Source organism: Gadus chalcogrammus, chromosome 12 (assembly GCF_026213295.1).
Source record: "Gadus chalcogrammus isolate NIFS_2021 chromosome 12, NIFS_Gcha_1.0, whole genome shotgun sequence".
Lineage (NCBI taxonomy): Eukaryota > Metazoa > Chordata > Actinopteri > Gadiformes > Gadidae > Gadus > Gadus chalcogrammus.
Window position 1 is genome coordinate 7933357 of NC_079423.1, and position 17334 is coordinate 7950690.

At 44.6% G+C, this 17334-nt stretch overlaps 24 non-coding genes across 24 annotated transcripts; all 24 read left to right on the plus strand.

Moving 5' to 3' along the window:
• Nucleotides 1–117: 117 nt before the first annotated feature.
• LOC130397036 (5S ribosomal RNA) lies at nucleotides 118–236 on the plus strand. Its single transcript, XR_008899646.1, has one exon. It is a non-coding gene; the product is annotated as a 5S ribosomal RNA (ribosomal RNA).
• Nucleotides 237–765: 529 nt separating this feature from the next.
• LOC130397037 (5S ribosomal RNA) lies at nucleotides 766–884 on the plus strand. Its single transcript, XR_008899647.1, has one exon. It is a non-coding gene; the product is annotated as a 5S ribosomal RNA (ribosomal RNA).
• Nucleotides 885–1413: 529 nt separating this feature from the next.
• LOC130397038 (5S ribosomal RNA) lies at nucleotides 1414–1532 on the plus strand. Its single transcript, XR_008899648.1, has one exon. It is a non-coding gene; the product is annotated as a 5S ribosomal RNA (ribosomal RNA).
• A 529-nt stretch (nucleotides 1533–2061) lies between these two features.
• LOC130397039 (5S ribosomal RNA) lies at nucleotides 2062–2180 on the plus strand. The gene has a single exon (XR_008899649.1). It is a non-coding gene; the product is annotated as a 5S ribosomal RNA (ribosomal RNA).
• A 529-nt stretch (nucleotides 2181–2709) lies between these two features.
• LOC130397041 (5S ribosomal RNA) lies at nucleotides 2710–2828 on the plus strand. Its single transcript, XR_008899651.1, has one exon. It is a non-coding gene; the product is annotated as a 5S ribosomal RNA (ribosomal RNA).
• Nucleotides 2829–3356: 528 nt separating this feature from the next.
• Nucleotides 3357–3475, plus strand: LOC130397042 (5S ribosomal RNA). The gene has a single exon (XR_008899652.1). It is a non-coding gene; the product is annotated as a 5S ribosomal RNA (ribosomal RNA).
• Nucleotides 3476–4004: 529 nt separating this feature from the next.
• Nucleotides 4005–4123, plus strand: LOC130397043 (5S ribosomal RNA). The gene has a single exon (XR_008899653.1). It is a non-coding gene; the product is annotated as a 5S ribosomal RNA (ribosomal RNA).
• Nucleotides 4124–4652: 529 nt separating this feature from the next.
• Nucleotides 4653–4771, plus strand: LOC130397044 (5S ribosomal RNA). The gene has a single exon (XR_008899654.1). It is a non-coding gene; the product is annotated as a 5S ribosomal RNA (ribosomal RNA).
• A 529-nt stretch (nucleotides 4772–5300) lies between these two features.
• LOC130397045 (5S ribosomal RNA) lies at nucleotides 5301–5419 on the plus strand. The gene has a single exon (XR_008899655.1). It is a non-coding gene; the product is annotated as a 5S ribosomal RNA (ribosomal RNA).
• A 529-nt stretch (nucleotides 5420–5948) lies between these two features.
• Nucleotides 5949–6067, plus strand: LOC130397046 (5S ribosomal RNA). Its single transcript, XR_008899656.1, has one exon. It is a non-coding gene; the product is annotated as a 5S ribosomal RNA (ribosomal RNA).
• A 529-nt stretch (nucleotides 6068–6596) lies between these two features.
• LOC130397047 (5S ribosomal RNA) lies at nucleotides 6597–6715 on the plus strand. Its single transcript, XR_008899657.1, has one exon. It is a non-coding gene; the product is annotated as a 5S ribosomal RNA (ribosomal RNA).
• A 529-nt stretch (nucleotides 6716–7244) lies between these two features.
• Nucleotides 7245–7363, plus strand: LOC130397048 (5S ribosomal RNA). Its single transcript, XR_008899658.1, has one exon. It is a non-coding gene; the product is annotated as a 5S ribosomal RNA (ribosomal RNA).
• Nucleotides 7364–7892: 529 nt separating this feature from the next.
• LOC130397050 (5S ribosomal RNA) lies at nucleotides 7893–8011 on the plus strand. Its single transcript, XR_008899659.1, has one exon. It is a non-coding gene; the product is annotated as a 5S ribosomal RNA (ribosomal RNA).
• Nucleotides 8012–10041: 2030 nt separating this feature from the next.
• On the plus strand, nucleotides 10042–10160 carry LOC130397051 (5S ribosomal RNA). The gene has a single exon (XR_008899660.1). It is a non-coding gene; the product is annotated as a 5S ribosomal RNA (ribosomal RNA).
• Nucleotides 10161–10689: 529 nt separating this feature from the next.
• Nucleotides 10690–10808, plus strand: LOC130397053 (5S ribosomal RNA). The gene has a single exon (XR_008899662.1). It is a non-coding gene; the product is annotated as a 5S ribosomal RNA (ribosomal RNA).
• Nucleotides 10809–11336: 528 nt separating this feature from the next.
• Nucleotides 11337–11455, plus strand: LOC130397054 (5S ribosomal RNA). Its single transcript, XR_008899663.1, has one exon. It is a non-coding gene; the product is annotated as a 5S ribosomal RNA (ribosomal RNA).
• Nucleotides 11456–11984: 529 nt separating this feature from the next.
• LOC130397055 (5S ribosomal RNA) lies at nucleotides 11985–12103 on the plus strand. The gene has a single exon (XR_008899664.1). It is a non-coding gene; the product is annotated as a 5S ribosomal RNA (ribosomal RNA).
• A 527-nt stretch (nucleotides 12104–12630) lies between these two features.
• LOC130397056 (5S ribosomal RNA) lies at nucleotides 12631–12749 on the plus strand. Its single transcript, XR_008899665.1, has one exon. It is a non-coding gene; the product is annotated as a 5S ribosomal RNA (ribosomal RNA).
• Nucleotides 12750–13278: 529 nt separating this feature from the next.
• On the plus strand, nucleotides 13279–13397 carry LOC130397057 (5S ribosomal RNA). The gene has a single exon (XR_008899666.1). It is a non-coding gene; the product is annotated as a 5S ribosomal RNA (ribosomal RNA).
• Nucleotides 13398–13926: 529 nt separating this feature from the next.
• On the plus strand, nucleotides 13927–14045 carry LOC130397058 (5S ribosomal RNA). Its single transcript, XR_008899667.1, has one exon. It is a non-coding gene; the product is annotated as a 5S ribosomal RNA (ribosomal RNA).
• Nucleotides 14046–14574: 529 nt separating this feature from the next.
• Nucleotides 14575–14693, plus strand: LOC130397059 (5S ribosomal RNA). Its single transcript, XR_008899668.1, has one exon. It is a non-coding gene; the product is annotated as a 5S ribosomal RNA (ribosomal RNA).
• A 529-nt stretch (nucleotides 14694–15222) lies between these two features.
• Nucleotides 15223–15341, plus strand: LOC130397060 (5S ribosomal RNA). The gene has a single exon (XR_008899669.1). It is a non-coding gene; the product is annotated as a 5S ribosomal RNA (ribosomal RNA).
• Nucleotides 15342–15870: 529 nt separating this feature from the next.
• Nucleotides 15871–15989, plus strand: LOC130397061 (5S ribosomal RNA). Its single transcript, XR_008899670.1, has one exon. It is a non-coding gene; the product is annotated as a 5S ribosomal RNA (ribosomal RNA).
• A 529-nt stretch (nucleotides 15990–16518) lies between these two features.
• LOC130397062 (5S ribosomal RNA) lies at nucleotides 16519–16637 on the plus strand. Its single transcript, XR_008899671.1, has one exon. It is a non-coding gene; the product is annotated as a 5S ribosomal RNA (ribosomal RNA).
• Nucleotides 16638–17334: the final 697 nt, after the last annotated feature.

A 17334-nucleotide genomic window follows, 5' to 3' on the forward strand; every position in this document is an offset into this window, starting at 1 on the left:
CTGCCGTTTATATCTAACTAATGATTGTTTTTGTAAAAGTGTAACGTCGAGCCTCAGCAGCTTTCTCACTCCTTATGTGCTACTGTATAAAACCTGGTTTTGCGCCTAGCACTAATTGCTTACGGCCATACCACCCTGAACACGCCCGATCTCGTCTGATCTCGGAAGCTAAGCAGGGTCGGGCCTGGTTAGTACTTGGATGGGAGACCGCCTGGGAATACCAGGTGCTGTAAGCTTTTTCTTTTTCAACTCGAGCTCATTGACTCCGTGGCCTACCGTGGCGTACCGTGACCTGATGTTTACTGCCAACCGCTTTGGAGGATTTAAGCAACATACAAAAACTGACAACGTCTCTCAAAACTATTTTTGTGAAACATGAGGACAGTATAGTGATACTGCCAGCAGGGAGCACCAGAGAGCTGAACCGACAGTTGTACATTTCTTAAACTTTCACCAACACAAACACGCACGCTCACTTCAGATCATGGGAGGACGTCAAAAAATCACCACCCATTCTCTGACACTTTAACCGTTAACCTTGGTTCAAACATTTAACATCACACGCACACGCAGTGTATTTCAGATAATTAATGAATTCAGATGTCACAATGATCGTTTACATGGATAAGGAGTCCTACTGAATCAATTACTGCCGTTTATATCTAACTAATGATTGTTTTTGTAAAAGTGTAACGTCGAGCCTCAGCAGCTTTCTCACTCCTTATGTGCTACTGTATAAAACCTGGTTTTGCGCCTGCACTAATTGCTTACGGCCATACCACCCTGAACACGCCCGATCTCGTCTGATCTCGGAAGCTAAGCAGGGTCGGGCCTGGTTAGTACTTGGATGGGAGACCGCCTGGGAATACCAGGTGCTGTAAGCTTTTTCTTTTTCAACTCGAGCTCATTGACTCCGTGGCCTACCGTGGCGTACCGTGACCTGATGTTTACTGCCAACCGCTTTGGAGGATTTAAGCAACATACAAAAACTGACAACGTCTCTCAAAACTATTTTTGTGAAACATGAGGACAGTATAGTGATACTGCCAGCAGGGAGCACCAGAGAGCTGAACCGACAGTTGTACATTTCTTAAACTTTCACCAACACAAACACGCACGCTCACTTCAGATCATGGGAGGACGTCAAAAAATCACCACCCATTCTCTGACACTTTAACCGTTAACCTTGGTTCAAACATTTAACATCACACGCACACGCAGTGTATTTCAGATAATTAATGAATTCAGATGTCACAATGATCGTTTACATGGATAAGGAGTCCTACTGAATCAATTACTGCCGTTTATATCTAACTAATGATTGTTTTTGTAAAAGTGTAACGTCGAGCCTCAGCAGCTTTCTCACTCCTTATGTGCTACTGTATAAAACCTGGTTTTGCGCCTGCACTAATTGCTTACGGCCATACCACCCTGAACACGCCCGATCTCGTCTGATCTCGGAAGCTAAGCAGGGTCGGGCCTGGTTAGTACTTGGATGGGAGACCGCCTGGGAATACCAGGTGCTGTAAGCTTTTTCTTTTTCAACTCGAGCTCATTGCCTCCGTGGCCTACCGTGGCGTACCGTGACCTGATGTTTACTGCCAACCGCTTTGGAGGATTTAAGCAACATACAAAAACTGACAACGTCTCTCAAAACTATTTTTGTGAAACATGAGGACAGTATAGTGATACTGCCAGCAGGGAGCACCAGAGAGCTGAACCGACAGTTGTACATTTCTTAAACTTTCACCAACACAAACACGCACGCTCACTTCAGATCATGGGAGGACGTCAAAAAATCACCACCCATTCTCTGACACTTTAACCGTTAACCTTGGTTCAAACATTTAACATCACACGCACACGCAGTGTATTTCAGATAATTAATGAATTCAGATGTCACAATGATCGTTTACATGGATAAGGAGTCCTACTGAATCAATTACTGCCGTTTATATCTAACTAATGATTGTTTTTGTAAAAGTGTAACGTCGAGCCTCAGCAGCTTTCTCACTCCTTATGTGCTACTGTATAAAACCTGGTTTTGCGCCTGCACTAATTGCTTACGGCCATACCACCCTGAACACGCCCGATCTCGTCTGATCTCGGAAGCTAAGCAGGGTCGGGCCTGGTTAGTACTTGGATGGGAGACCGCCTGGGAATACCAGGTGCTGTAAGCTTTTTCTTTTTCAACTCGAGCTCATTGCCTCCGTGGCCTACCGTGGCGTACCGTGACCTGATGTTTACTGCCAACCGCTTTGGAGGATTTAAGCAACATACAAAAACTGACAACGTCTCTCAAAACTATTTTTGTGAAACATGAGGACAGTATAGTGATACTGCCAGCAGGGAGCACCAGAGAGCTGAACCGACAGTTGTACATTTCTTAAACTTTCACCAACACAAACACGCACGCTCACTTCAGATCATGGGAGGACGTCAAAAAATCACCACCCATTCTCTGACACTTTAACCGTTAACCTTGGTTCAAACATTTAACATCACACGCACACGCAGTGTATTTCAGATAATTAATGAATTCAGATGTCACAATGATCGTTTACATGGATAAGGAGTCCTACTGAATCAATTACTGCCGTTTATATCTAACTAATGATTGTTTTTGTAAAAGTGTAACGTCGAGCCTCAGCAGCTTTCTCACTCCTTATGTGCTACTGTATAAAACCTGGTTTTGCGCCTGCACTAATTGCTTACGGCCATACCACCCTGAACACGCCCGATCTCGTCTGATCTCGGAAGCTAAGCAGGGTCGGGCCTGGTTAGTACTTGGATGGGAGACCGCCTGGGAATACCAGGTGCTGTAAGCTTTTTCTTTTTCAACTCGAGCTCATTGACTCCGTGGCCTACCGTGGCGTACCGTGACCTGATGTTTACTGCCAACCGCTTTGGAGGATTTAAGCAACATACAAAAACTGACAACGTCTCTCAAAACTATTTTTGTGAAACATGAGGACAGTATAGTGATACTGCCAGCAGGGAGCACCAGAGAGCTGAACCGACAGTTGTACATTTCTTAAACTTTCACCAACACAAACACGCACGCTCACTTCAGATCATGGGAGGACGTCAAAAAATCACCACCCATTCTCTGACACTTTAACCGTTAACCTTGGTTCAAACATTTAACATCACACGCACACGCAGTGTATTTCAGATAATTAATGAATTCAGATGTCACAATGATCGTTTACATGGATAAGGAGTCCTACTGAATCAATTACTGCCGTTTATATCTAACTAATGATTGTTTTTGTAAAGTGTAACGTCGAGCCTCAGCAGCTTTCTCACTCCTTATGTGCTACTGTATAAAACCTGGTTTTGCGCCTGCACTAATTGCTTACGGCCATACCACCCTGAACACGCCCGATCTCGTCTGATCTCGGAAGCTAAGCAGGGTCGGGCCTGGTTAGTACTTGGATGGGAGACCGCCTGGGAATACCAGGTGCTGTAAGCTTTTTCTTTTTCAACTCGAGCTCATTGACTCCGTGGCCTACCGTGGCGTACCGTGACCTGATGTTTACTGCCAACCGCTTTGGAGGATTTAAGCAACATACAAAAACTGACAACGTCTCTCAAAACTATTTTTGTGAAACATGAGGACAGTATAGTGATACTGCCAGCAGGGAGCACCAGAGAGCTGAACCGACAGTTGTACATTTCTTAAACTTTCACCAACACAAACACGCACGCTCACTTCAGATCATGGGAGGACGTCAAAAAATCACCACCCATTCTCTGACACTTTAACCGTTAACCTTGGTTCAAACATTTAACATCACACGCACACGCAGTGTATTTCAGATAATTAATGAATTCAGATGTCACAATGATCGTTTACATGGATAAGGAGTCCTACTGAATCAATTACTGCCGTTTATATCTAACTAATGATTGTTTTTGTAAAAGTGTAACGTCGAGCCTCAGCAGCTTTCTCACTCCTTATGTGCTACTGTATAAAACCTGGTTTTGCGCCTGCACTAATTGCTTACGGCCATACCACCCTGAACACGCCCGATCTCGTCTGATCTCGGAAGCTAAGCAGGGTCGGGCCTGGTTAGTACTTGGATGGGAGACCGCCTGGGAATACCAGGTGCTGTAAGCTTTTTCTTTTTCAACTCGAGCTCATTGCCTCCGTGGCCTACCGTGGCGTACCGTGACCTGATGTTTACTGCCAACCGCTTTGGAGGATTTAAGCAACATACAAAAACTGACAACGTCTCTCAAAACTATTTTTGTGAAACATGAGGACAGTATAGTGATACTGCCAGCAGGGAGCACCAGAGAGCTGAACCGACAGTTGTACATTTCTTAAACTTTCACCAACACAAACACGCACGCTCACTTCAGATCATGGGAGGACGTCAAAAAATCACCACCCATTCTCTGACACTTTAACCGTTAACCTTGGTTCAAACATTTAACATCACACGCACACGCAGTGTATTTCAGATAATTAATGAATTCAGATGTCACAATGATCGTTTACATGGATAAGGAGTCCTACTGAATCAATTACTGCCGTTTATATCTAACTAATGATTGTTTTTGTAAAAGTGTAACGTCGAGCCTCAGCAGCTTTCTCACTCCTTATGTGCTACTGTATAAAACCTGGTTTTGCGCCTGCACTAATTGCTTACGGCCATACCACCCTGAACACGCCCGATCTCGTCTGATCTCGGAAGCTAAGCAGGGTCGGGCCTGGTTAGTACTTGGATGGGAGACCGCCTGGGAATACCAGGTGCTGTAAGCTTTTTCTTTTTCAACTCGAGCTCATTGCCTCCGTGGCCTACCGTGGCGTACCGTGACCTGATGTTTACTGCCAACCGCTTTGGAGGATTTAAGCAACATACAAAAACTGACAACGTCTCTCAAAACTATTTTTGTGAAACATGAGGACAGTATAGTGATACTGCCAGCAGGGAGCACCAGAGAGCTGAACCGACAGTTGTACATTTCTTAAACTTTCACCAACACAAACACGCACGCTCACTTCAGATCATGGGAGGACGTCAAAAAATCACCACCCATTCTCTGACACTTTAACCGTTAACCTTGGTTCAAACATTTAACATCACACGCACACGCAGTGTATTTCAGATAATTAATGAATTCAGATGTCACAATGATCGTTTACATGGATAAGGAGTCCTACTGAATCAATTACTGCCGTTTATATCTAACTAATGATTGTTTTTGTAAAAGTGTAACGTCGAGCCTCAGCAGCTTTCTCACTCCTTATGTGCTACTGTATAAAACCTGGTTTTGCGCCTGCACTAATTGCTTACGGCCATACCACCCTGAACACGCCCGATCTCGTCTGATCTCGGAAGCTAAGCAGGGTCGGGCCTGGTTAGTACTTGGATGGGAGACCGCCTGGGAATACCAGGTGCTGTAAGCTTTTTCTTTTTCAACTCGAGCTCATTGCCTCCGTGGCCTACCGTGGCGTACCGTGACCTGATGTTTACTGCCAACCGCTTTGGAGGATTTAAGCAACATACAAAAACTGACAACGTCTCTCAAAACTATTTTTGTGAAACATGAGGACAGTATAGTGATACTGCCAGCAGGGAGCACCAGAGAGCTGAACCGACAGTTGTACATTTCTTAAACTTTCACCAACACAAACACGCACGCTCACTTCAGATCATGGGAGGACGTCAAAAAATCACCACCCATTCTCTGACACTTTAACCGTTAACCTTGGTTCAAACATTTAACATCACACGCACACGCAGTGTATTTCAGATAATTAATGAATTCAGATGTCACAATGATCGTTTACATGGATAAGGAGTCCTACTGAATCAATTACTGCCGTTTATATCTAACTAATGATTGTTTTTGTAAAAGTGTAACGTCGAGCCTCAGCAGCTTTCTCACTCCTTATGTGCTACTGTATAAAACCTGGTTTTGCGCCTGCACTAATTGCTTACGGCCATACCACCCTGAACACGCCCGATCTCGTCTGATCTCGGAAGCTAAGCAGGGTCGGGCCTGGTTAGTACTTGGATGGGAGACCGCCTGGGAATACCAGGTGCTGTAAGCTTTTTCTTTTTCAACTCGAGCTCATTGCCTCCGTGGCCTACCGTGGCGTACCGTGACCTGATGTTTACTGCCAACCGCTTTGGAGGATTTAAGCAACATACAAAAACTGACAACGTCTCTCAAAACTATTTTTGTGAAACATGAGGACAGTATAGTGATACTGCCAGCAGGGAGCACCAGAGAGCTGAACCGACAGTTGTACATTTCTTAAACTTTCACCAACACAAACACGCACGCTCACTTCAGATCATGGGAGGACGTCAAAAAATCACCACCCATTCTCTGACACTTTAACCGTTAACCTTGGTTCAAACATTTAACATCACACGCACACGCAGTGTATTTCAGATAATTAATGAATTCAGATGTCACAATGATCGTTTACATGGATAAGGAGTCCTACTGAATCAATTACTGCCGTTTATATCTAACTAATGATTGTTTTTGTAAAAGTGTAACGTCGAGCCTCAGCAGCTTTCTCACTCCTTATGTGCTACTGTATAAAACCTGGTTTTGCGCCTGCACTAATTGCTTACGGCCATACCACCCTGAACACGCCCGATCTCGTCTGATCTCGGAAGCTAAGCAGGGTCGGGCCTGGTTAGTACTTGGATGGGAGACCGCCTGGGAATACCAGGTGCTGTAAGCTTTTTCTTTTTCAACTCGAGCTCATTGACTCCGTGGCCTACCGTGGCGTACCGTGACCTGATGTTTACTGCCAACCGCTTTGGAGGATTTAAGCAACATACAAAAACTGACAACGTCTCTCAAAACTATTTTTGTGAAACATGAGGACAGTATAGTGATACTGCCAGCAGGGAGCACCAGAGAGCTGAACCGACAGTTGTACATTTCTTAAACTTTCACCAACACAAACACGCACGCTCACTTCAGATCATGGGAGGACGTCAAAAAATCACCACCCATTCTCTGACACTTTAACCGTTAACCTTGGTTCAAACATTTAACATCACACGCACACGCAGTGTATTTCAGATAATTAATGAATTCAGATGTCACAATGATCGTTTACATGGATAAGGAGTCCTACTGAATCAATTACTGCCGTTTATATCTAACTAATGATTGTTTTTGTAAAAGTGTAACGTCGAGCCTCAGCAGCTTTCTCACTCCTTATGTGCTACTGTATAAAACCTGGTTTTGCGCCTGCACTAATTGCTTACGGCCATACCACCCTGAACACGCCCGATCTCGTCTGATCTCGGAAGCTAAGCAGGGTCGGGCCTGGTTAGTACTTGGATGGGAGACCGCCTGGGAATACCAGGTGCTGTAAGCTTTTTCTTTTTCAACTCGAGCTCATTGCCTCCGTGGCCTACCGTGGCGTACCGTGACCTGATGTTTACTGCCAACCGCTTTGGAGGATTTAAGCAACATACAAAAACTGACAACGTCTCTCAAAACTATTTTTGTGAAACATGAGGACAGTATAGTGATACTGCCAGCAGGGAGCACCAGAGAGCTGAACCGACAGTTGTACATTTCTTAAACTTTCACCAACACAAACACGCACGCTCACTTCAGATCATGGGAGGACGTCAAAAAATCACCACCCATTCTCTGACACTTTAACCGTTAACCTTGGTTCAAACATTTAACATCACACGCACACGCAGTGTATTTCAGATAATTAATGAATTCAGATGTCACAATGATCGTTTACATGGATAAGGAGTCCTACTGAATCAATTACTGCCGTTTATATCTAACTAATGATTGTTTTTGTAAAAGTGTAACGTCGAGCCTCAGCAGCTTTCTCACTCCTTATGTGCTACTGTATAAAACCTGGTTTTGCGCCTGCACTAATTGCTTACGGCCATACCACCCTGAACACGCCCGATCTCGTCTGATCTCGGAAGCTAAGCAGGGTCGGGCCTGGTTAGTACTTGGATGGGAGACCGCCTGGGAATACCAGGTGCTGTAAGCTTTTTCTTTTTCAACTCGAGCTCATTGCCTCCGTGGCCTACCGTGGCGTACCGTGACCTGATGTTTACTGCCAACCGCTTTGGAGGATTTAAGCAACATACAAAAACTGACAACGTCTCTCAAAACTATTTTTGTGAAACATGAGGACAGTATAGTGATACTGCCAGCAGGGAGCACCAGAGAGCTGAACCGACAGTTGTACATTTCTTAAACTTTCACCAACACAAACACGCACGCTCACTTCAGGGCCCCGTTTCCCGATAACGATGGATCCACGCTCGTACGATCATTCTCACGATGGATTTTGCGATCCATCGTCAATTTCTTTGGAGCGTTTCCCGAAACTCCTCTTAACGTGAACGCGCATTCGCTGCACTCACGACGTCGTAGGATTGTAACTGTCTACTGACACGGTGCTGAAATGGGCTCCGTAGGAGGGGGAGACGCAGGAATGTCGCAGGAAAATTGTGTTAAAAAGGGTTAAAATAAATCCCCATCAAGGACAACAGCAGAGTAGCCTCCGAAAAAAATAGACTGCAATTAGATGAATGCTATAGCAAGACATTAAAACACAATTGATTAGGCTTAAACCGACATATATCAGTCCTAATCCTGAATGCACTGTGCGTTTCACGGCATTTTCCCCCCTGAAATAATTCCATATGACAAAAAATTAAAAATTGCTTGTGTGACAACTACATTTATCTTAATGGGCTGATTTCTGAAACATGCTTTGCGCAGCAAAGAGAGCCGACTTAATTTGATTCCGCATAAGGGTTTCCTTGATTGATCATTTGATTGGCTATAAAAGCCCCTCCGGAAATAGGGTAAGGTATGTATTGATGAGGAATACAACGAAGCCCACCGTCTGGCCCGGTGCATCGTTGAGCGCACGATCGGGAGGTGGAAGTTGCGCTATATTAGATGCCTTCATCACAAGTCAGGCGGAGGGCTCCAGTTTTCGCCGGCCAAGTCATGCGCCGTGATATGTGTGACGGCTATGTTGCACAACATTGCAGCTAAGGCTGGGGTGGCATTGCTTGAACCGGAGGACGCTGAGGACGATGACGACGAGGAAGATCGGTGTGAGGACGGCCTCCCTCATAACTACGCGGCTGGTTTTCATGCGCGTCGAAGAGTGATTGAGACTTTTTTTAACCCCCTCCACCCTCCCACATGTCACTAAACATTCCCGTCAACGTGACCAATCCCCACCATATCCCAGCCTTTTGCCTGCTCCTTTGCTTGTTTTTTATAATTTATTTTATTTCTTTATTTTAATTTTTTTTAATTTAATTTAATTTTTTACATTATTTTATGCTACGTTTTATGAGTAGCCTATGTCAGTCTGCACAAATCCCCCCACTTTCTCTCACACATTTTGAGTGCCCTGCCTGCGCAAACATTTTCTGGACTGTCCCGTTTTATTTTGGCCATTTTAACATCTTTATTAATAAATAAATTAATAATCTTTATTAATTACCAAACTAAGAACATAAAGGCGCAATGCGTTTTAATAAAACGCATCCAATAGACGGAATGTCCGATGGTGTCGCCACTGAGGCTATAGCTGACGATGCTCTTAGCGTCCTACGAGCACCCCTGGAGTACTCGTTAGCTACGAGCGTTTTCAAGACGTTCGTTCCCCACGATGCTTTCGGGAAACGCGGTGAAAACTCTACGATGCCCTTACGACGCACTTCACGATCCACTTAGGCTAACGATGCTTTCGGGAAACGGGGCCCAGATCATGGGAGGACGTCAAAAAATCACCACCCATTCTCTGACACTTTAACCGTTAACCTTGGTTCAAACATTTAACATCACACGCACACGCAGTGTATTTCAGATAATTAATGAATTCAGATGTCACAATGATCGTTTACATGGATAAGGAGTCCTACTGAATCAATTACTGCCGTTTATATCTAACTAATGATTGTTTTTGTAAAAGTGTAACGTCGAGCCTCAGCAGCTTTCTCACTCCTTATGTGCTACTGTATAAAACCTGGTTTTGCGCCTGCACTAATTGCTTACGGCCATACCACCCTGAACACGCCCGATCTCGTCTGATCTCGGAAGCTAAGCAGGGTCGGGCCTGGTTAGTACTTGGATGGGAGACCGCCTGGGAATACCAGGTGCTGTAAGCTTTTTCTTTTTCAACTCGAGCTCATTGACTCCGTGGCCTACCGTGGCGTACCGTGACCTGATGTTTACTGCCAACCGCTTTGGAGGATTTAAGCAACATACAAAAACTGACAACGTCTCTCAAAACTATTTTTGTGAAACATGAGGACAGTATAGTGATACTGCCAGCAGGGAGCACCAGAGAGCTGAACCGACAGTTGTACATTTCTTAAACTTTCACCAACACAAACACGCACGCTCACTTCAGATCATGGGAGGACGTCAAAAAATCACCACCCATTCTCTGACACTTTAACCGTTAACCTTGGTTCAAACATTTAACATCACACGCACACGCAGTGTATTTCAGATAATTAATGAATTCAGATGTCACAATGATCGTTTACATGGATAAGGAGTCCTACTGAATCAATTACTGCCGTTTATATCTAACTAATGATTGTTTTTGTAAGAGTGTAACGTCGAGCCTCAGCAGCTTTCTCACTCCTTATGTGCTACTGTATAAAACCTGGTTTTGCGCCTGCACTAATTGCTTACGGCCATACCACCCTGAACACGCCCGATCTCGTCTGATCTCGGAAGCTAAGCAGGGTCGGGCCTGGTTAGTACTTGGATGGGAGACCGCCTGGGAATACCAGGTGCTGTAAGCTTTTTCTTTTTCAACTCGAGCTCATTGACTCCGTGGCCTACCGTGGCGTACCGTGACCTGATGTTTACTGCCAACCGCTTTGGAGGATTTAAGCAACATACAAAAACTGACAACGTCTCTCAAAACTATTTTTGTGAAACATGAGGACAGTATAGTGATACTGCCAGCAGGGAGCACCAGAGAGCTGAACCGACAGTTGTACATTTCTTAAACTTTCACCAACACAAACACGCACGCTCACTTCAGATCATGGGAGGACGTCAAAAAATCACCACCCATTCTCTGACACTTTAACCGTTAACCTTGGTTCAAACATTTAACATCACACGCACACGCAGTGTATTTCAGATAATTAATGAATTCAGATGTCACAATGATCGTTTACATGGATAAGGAGTCCTACTGAATCAATTACTGCCGTTTATATCTAACTAATGATTGTTTTTGTAAAGTGTAACGTCGAGCCTCAGCAGCTTTCTCACTCCTTATGTGCTACTGTATAAAACCTGGTTTTGCGCCTGCACTAATTGCTTACGGCCATACCACCCTGAACACGCCCGATCTCGTCTGATCTCGGAAGCTAAGCAGGGTCGGGCCTGGTTAGTACTTGGATGGGAGACCGCCTGGGAATACCAGGTGCTGTAAGCTTTTTCTTTTTCAACTCGAGCTCATTGACTCCGTGGCCTACCGTGGCGTACCGTGACCTGATGTTTACTGCCAACCGCTTTGGAGGATTTAAGCAACATACAAAAACTGACAACGTCTCTCAAAACTATTTTTGTGAAACATGAGGACAGTATAGTGATACTGCCAGCAGGGAGCACCAGAGAGCTGAACCGACAGTTGTACATTTCTTAAACTTTCACCAACACAAACACGCACGCTCACTTCAGATCATGGGAGGACGTCAAAAAATCACCACCCATTCTCTGACACTTTAACCGTTAACCTTGGTTCAAACATTTAACATCACACGCACACGCAGTGTATTTCAGATAATTAATGAATTCAGATGTCACAATGATCGTTTACATGGATAAGGAGTCCTACTGAATCAATTACTGCCGTTTATATCTAACTAATGATTGTTTTTGTAAAAGTGTAACGTCGAGCCTCAGCAGCTTTCTCACTCCTTATGTGCTACTGTATAAAACCTGGTTTTGCGCCTGCACTAATTGCTTACGGCCATACCACCCTGAACACGCCCGATCTCGTCTGATCTCGGAAGCTAAGCAGGGTCGGGCCTGGTTAGTACTTGGATGGGAGACCGCCTGGGAATACCAGGTGCTGTAAGCTTTTTCTTTTTCAACTCGAGCTCATTGACTCCGTGGCCTACCGTGGTACCGTGACCTGATGTTTACTGCCAACCGCTTTGGAGGATTTAAGCAACATACAAAAACTGACAACGTCTCTCAAAACTATTTTTGTGAAACATGAGGACAGTATAGTGATACTGCCAGCAGGGAGCACCAGAGAGCTGAACCGACAGTTGTACATTTCTTAAACTTTCACCAACACAAACACGCACGCTCACTTCAGATCATGGGAGGACGTCAAAAAATCACCACCCATTCTCTGACACTTTAACCGTTAACCTTGGTTCAAACATTTAACATCACACGCACACGCAGTGTATTTCAGATAATTAATGAATTCAGATGTCACAATGATCGTTTACATGGATAAGGAGTCCTACTGAATCAATTACTGCCGTTTATATCTAACTAATGATTGTTTTTGTAAAAGTGTAACGTCGAGCCTCAGCAGCTTTCTCACTCCTTATGTGCTACTGTATAAAACCTGGTTTTGCGCCTGCACTAATTGCTTACGGCCATACCACCCTGAACACGCCCGATCTCGTCTGATCTCGGAAGCTAAGCAGGGTCGGGCCTGGTTAGTACTTGGATGGGAGACCGCCTGGGAATACCAGGTGCTGTAAGCTTTTTCTTTTTCAACTCGAGCTCATTGACTCCGTGGCCTACCGTGGCGTACCGTGACCTGATGTTTACTGCCAACCGCTTTGGAGGATTTAAGCAACATACAAAAACTGACAACGTCTCTCAAAACTATTTTTGTGAAACATGAGGACAGTATAGTGATACTGCCAGCAGGGAGCACCAGAGAGCTGAACCGACAGTTGTACATTTCTTAAACTTTCACCAACACAAACACGCACGCTCACTTCAGATCATGGGAGGACGTCAAAAAATCACCACCCATTCTCTGACACTTTAACCGTTAACCTTGGTTCAAACATTTAACATCACACGCACACGCAGTGTATTTCAGATAATTAATGAATTCAGATGTCACAATGATCGTTTACATGGATAAGGAGTCCTACTGAATCAATTACTGCCGTTTATATCTAACTAATGATTGTTTTTGTAAAAGTGTAACGTCGAGCCTCAGCAGCTTTCTCACTCCTTATGTGCTACTGTATAAAACCTGGTTTTGCGCCTGCACTAATTGCTTACGGCCATACCACCCTGAACACGCCCGATCTCGTCTGATCTCGGAAGCTAAGCAGGGTCGGGCCTGGTTAGTACTTGGATGGGAGACCGCCTGGGAATACCAGGTGCTGTAAGCTTTTTCTTTTTCAACTCGAGCTCATTGACTCCGTGGCCTACCGTGGCGTACCGTGACCTGATGTTTACTGCCAACCGCTTTGGAGGATTTAAGCAACATACAAAAACTGACAACGTCTCTCAAAACTATTTTTGTGAAACATGAGGACAGTATAGTGATACTGCCAGCAGGGAGCACCAGAGAGCTGAACCGACAGTTGTACATTTCTTAAACTTTCACCAACACAAACACGCACGCTCACTTCAGATCATGGGAGGACGTCAAAAAATCACCACCCATTCTCTGACACTTTAACCGTTAACCTTGGTTCAAACATTTAACATCACACGCACACGCAGTGTATTTCAGATAATTAATGAATTCAGATGTCACAATGATCGTTTACATGGATAAGGAGTCCTACTGAATCAATTACTGCCGTTTATATCTAACTAATGATTGTTTTTGTAAAAGTGTAACGTCGAGCCTCAGCAGCTTTCTCACTCCTTATGTGCTACTGTATAAAACCTGGTTTTGCGCCTGCACTAATTGCTTACGGCCATACCACCCTGAACACGCCCGATCTCGTCTGATCTCGGAAGCTAAGCAGGGTCGGGCCTGGTTAGTACTTGGATGGGAGACCGCCTGGGAATACCAGGTGCTGTAAGCTTTTTCTTTTTCAACTCGAGCTCATTGCCTCCGTGGCCTACCGTGGCGTACCGTGACCTGATGTTTACTGCCAACCGCTTTGGAGGATTTAAGCAACATACAAAAACTGACAACGTCTCTCAAAACTATTTTTGTGAAACATGAGGACAGTATAGTGATACTGCCAGCAGGGAGCACCAGAGAGCTGAACCGACAGTTGTACATTTCTTAAACTTTCACCAACACAAACACGCACGCTCACTTCAGATCATGGGAGGACGTCAAAAAATCACCACCCATTCTCTGACACTTTAACCGTTAACCTTGGTTCAAACATTTAACATCACACGCACACGCAGTGTATTTCAGATAATTAATGAATTCAGATGTCACAATGATCGTTTACATGGATAAGGAGTCCTACTGAATCAATTACTGCCGTTTATATCTAACTAATGATTGTTTTTGTAAAAGTGTAACGTCGAGCCTCAGCAGCTTTCTCACTCCTTATGTGCTACTGTATAAAACCTGGTTTTGCGCCTGCACTAATTGCTTACGGCCATACCACCCTGAACACGCCCGATCTCGTCTGATCTCGGAAGCTAAGCAGGGTCGGGCCTGGTTAGTACTTGGATGGGAGACCGCCTGGGAATACCAGGTGCTGTAAGCTTTTTCTTTTTCAACTCGAGCTCATTGCCTCCGTGGCCTACCGTGGCGTACCGTGACCTGATGTTTACTGCCAACCGCTTTGGAGGATTTAAGCAACATACAAAAACTGACAACGTCTCTCAAAACTATTTTTGTGAAACATGAGGACAGTATAGTGATACTGCCAGCAGGGAGCACCAGAGAGCTGAACCGACAGTTGTACATTTCTTAAACTTTCACCAACACAAACACGCACGCTCACTTCAGATCATGGGAGGACGTCAAAAAATCACCACCCATTCTCTGACACTTTAACCGTTAACCTTGGTTCAAACATTTAACATCACACGCACACGCAGTGTATTTCAGATAATTAATGAATTCAGATGTCACAATGATCGTTTACATGGATAAGGAGTCCTACTGAATCAATTACTGCCGTTTATATCTAACTAATGATTGTTTTTGTAAAAGTGTAACGTCGAGCCTCAGCAGCTTTCTCACTCCTTATGTGCTACTGTATAAAACCTGGTTTTGCGCCTGCACTAATTGCTTACGGCCATACCACCCTGAACACGCCCGATCTCGTCTGATCTCGGAAGCTAAGCAGGGTCGGGCCTGGTTAGTACTTGGATGGGAGACCGCCTGGGAATACCAGGTGCTGTAAGCTTTTTCTTTTTCAACTCGAGCTCATTGACTCCGTGGCCTACCGTGGCGTACCGTGACCTGATGTTTACTGCCAACCGCTTTGGAGGATTTAAGCAACATACAAAAACTGACAACGTCTCTCAAAACTATTTTTGTGAAACATGAGGACAGTATAGTGATACTGCCAGCAGGGAGCACCAGAGAGCTGAACCGACAGTTGTACATTTCTTAAACTTTCACCAACACAAACACGCACGCTCACTTCAGATCATGGGAGGACGTCAAAAAATCACCACCCATTCTCTGACACTTTAACCGTTAACCTTGGTTCAAACATTTAACATCACACGCACACGCAGTGTATTTCAGATAATTAATGAATTCAGATGTCACAATGATCGTTTACATGGATAAGGAGTCCTACTGAATCAATTACTGCCGTTTATATCTAACTAATGATTGTTTTTGTAAGAGTGTAACGTCGAGCCTCAGCAGCTTTCTCACTCCTTATGTGCTACTGTATAAAACCTGGTTTTGCGCCTGCACTAATTGCTTACGGCCATACCACCCTGAACACGCCCGATCTCGTCTGATCTCGGAAGCTAAGCAGGGTCGGGCCTGGTTAGTACTTGGATGGGAGACCGCCTGGGAATACCAGGTGCTGTAAGCTTTTTCTTTTTCAACTCGAGCTCATTGACTCCGTGGCCTACCGTGGCGTACCGTGACCTGATGTTTACTGCCAACCGCTTTGGAGGATTTAAGCAACATACAAAAACTGACAACGTCTCTCAAAACTATTTTTGTGAAACATGAGGACAGTATAGTGATACTGCCAGCAGGGAGCACCAGAGAGCTGAACCGACAGTTGTACATTTCTTAAACTTTCACCAACACAAACACGCACGCTCACTTCAGATCATGGGAGGACGTCAAAAAATCACCACCCATTCTCTGACACTTTAACCGTTAACCTTGGTTCAAACATTTAACATCACACGCACACGCAGTGTATTTCAGATAATTAATGAATTCAGATGTCACAATGATCGTTTACATGGATAAGGAGTCCTACTGAATCAATTACTGCCGTTTATATCTAACTAATGATTGTTTTTGTAAAAGTGTAACGTCGAGCCTCAGCAGCTTTCTCACTCCTTATGTGCTACTGTATAAAACCTGGTTTTGCGCCTGCACTAATTGCTTACGGCCATACCACCCTGAACACGCCCGATCTCGTCTGATCTCGGAAGCTAAGCAGGGTCGGGCCTGGTTAGTACTTGGATGGGAGACCGCCTGGGAATACCAGGTGCTGTAAGCTTTTTCTTTTTCAACTCGAGCTCATTGCCTCCGTGGCCTACCGTGGCGTACCGTGACCTGATGTTTACTGCCAACCGCTTTGGAGGATTTAAGCAACATACAAAACTGACAACGTCTCTCAAAACTATTTTTGTGAAACATGAGGACAGTATAGTGATACTGCCAGCAGGGAGCACCAGAGAGCTGAACCGACAGTTGTACATTTCTTAAACTTTCACCAACACAAACACGCACGCTCACTTCAGATCATGGGAGGACGTCAAAAAATCACCACCCATTCTCTGACACTTTAACCGTTAACCTTGGTTCAAACATTTAACATCACACGCACACGCAGTGTATTTCAGATAATTAATTAATTCAGGATGTCACATGATCGTTTACATGGATCAGGAGCTACTGATCAATACTGCCGTTTTATATCTAAACTAATGATGTTTTTGTAAAAGTGTAACGTCGTGATGCCTCAGCCAGCTTTCTCACTCCTTATGTGGCTACTGTATAAAAACATTGTTGTGCGCCTGAAACTAATTGCTTACGGCCATACACCCTGAACACGCCGATCTAGTCTGATTTCGGAAGCTAACAGGGGTCGGCTGTTAGGACTTGGATGGGAGACCGCTGGGAATACAGGTCCTGAAAGCTTTCTTTTTCACTCAAGCTCAATGACCTCCGTGGCCTACCGTGGCGTACCGTGA